Here is a 1,337-nt window from a genome sequence, read left to right as displayed (position 1 = left end):
GTATGTTTCTAGGAATTTACACATTTCTTCTAGGTTATTCAATTTGTTGATGTAAAATTATTCATAACATTCTCTTATGATTCTTTGTATTGCTGTGGGATCCATTGTAATGTCTCCTCTTTCTTTTCTAATTTTATTTGAGTCTTCTCTCATTTTTTCTTAGTCTAGCTAAATGTTTGTTGATTTTGTTTATCTTTTCAAAAAACAAACTCTTAATTTCATTCATCTTTTTTATTTTTTTCCAGCCTCTAATTTATTTCTGCTCTGTTCTCTTTATAAAATATGGAACACTTCAAAAATTTGCATGTCATCCTTGCACAGGGGTCATGCTAAAGTCCTCTGTATCTTTTCAATTTTAGTATATGTGCTGCTGAAGTGAGCACTCTGCTATATTCTTTATTTCCTTCCTTCTACTAACTTTGAGAGTAGTTTTTTTCTTCTGTTTCTAGTTCCTTAAAACATGTAATGTTAGCTGGTTTATTTAAGCTATCTTTTATTGCAGAAATTTATTGCTATAAATTCTCTTAGAACACCTTTTGCAACCTTTCGAAAGTTTTGGTATATGGCCCTGTAAGTTTTCTTTGTCTTCACTGTGTTTCGTGTGTTTCACCGTGTTAGCCAGGATGGTCTCGATCTTCTGACCTCGTGATCCGCCCGCCTTGGCCTCCCAAAGTGCTGGGATTACAGGCGTGAGCGACCGCGCCCAGCCGTCTCAAGATATTTTTACGTTTCTTTTTTAATTTCTACCTTGATACATCGGTTGTTCAGAAGCACGTTGCCGGGCGCGTTGGCTCACACCTGTAATGCCAGCACTTTGGGAGGCCGAGGTGGGCGGATCATGAGGTCAGGAGATGGAGACCATCCTGGCTAACACAGTGAAACCCCATCTCTACTAAAAATACAAAACATTAGCCAGGCGTGGTGGCGGGCGCCTGTAGTCCCAGCTACTCCGGAGGCTGAGGTAGGAGAATGGCGTGAACCCGGGAGGCAGAGCTTGCACTGAGCCTTGATCATGCCACTGCACTCCAGCCTGGGTGACAGAGCCAGACTCCATCTCAGAAAAATAAAATAAAATAAAAAAGAAAGAAAAAAAGAAAAAAAAAAAAAAGACTTATTTTGTGGACTACTATATAATTTATCCTGGAGAATGTTTTAGGTGTATTTGAAAATAATGTGTTTTATTCTTCAACTGGATAGAATTTTCTGCATATATCTGTTAGATTCATTTGGTCTAAAGAGTAGTTCAAGCGTGCTGACTACGTATTGATTTTTCTGTTTGGTTTCTCCATCTATTTTGTTTCTTTTTCTTTCTTTGTTTTGTTTTGTTTTGTTTTTTG

The 1,337-nt window shown here is 37.8% G+C and overlaps 1 non-coding gene across 1 annotated transcript; it reads right to left on the bottom strand.

Annotated features, from left to right (window-relative positions):
• Positions 1–276: 276 nt before the first annotated feature.
• On the bottom strand, positions 277–383 carry LOC123571425 (U6 spliceosomal RNA). The gene has a single exon (XR_006695590.1). It is a non-coding gene; the product is annotated as a U6 spliceosomal RNA (small nuclear RNA).
• Between the last annotated feature and the right edge of the window lie 954 nt (positions 384–1,337).

Source organism: Macaca fascicularis, chromosome X, assembly GCF_037993035.2.
Source record: "Macaca fascicularis isolate 582-1 chromosome X, T2T-MFA8v1.1".
In the NCBI taxonomy this organism is placed as follows: Eukaryota; Metazoa; Chordata; class Mammalia; order Primates; family Cercopithecidae; genus Macaca; species Macaca fascicularis.
The sequence above is the reverse complement of the archived record's forward strand: the minus strand, read 5'-3'. Positions and strand labels throughout refer to the sequence as shown.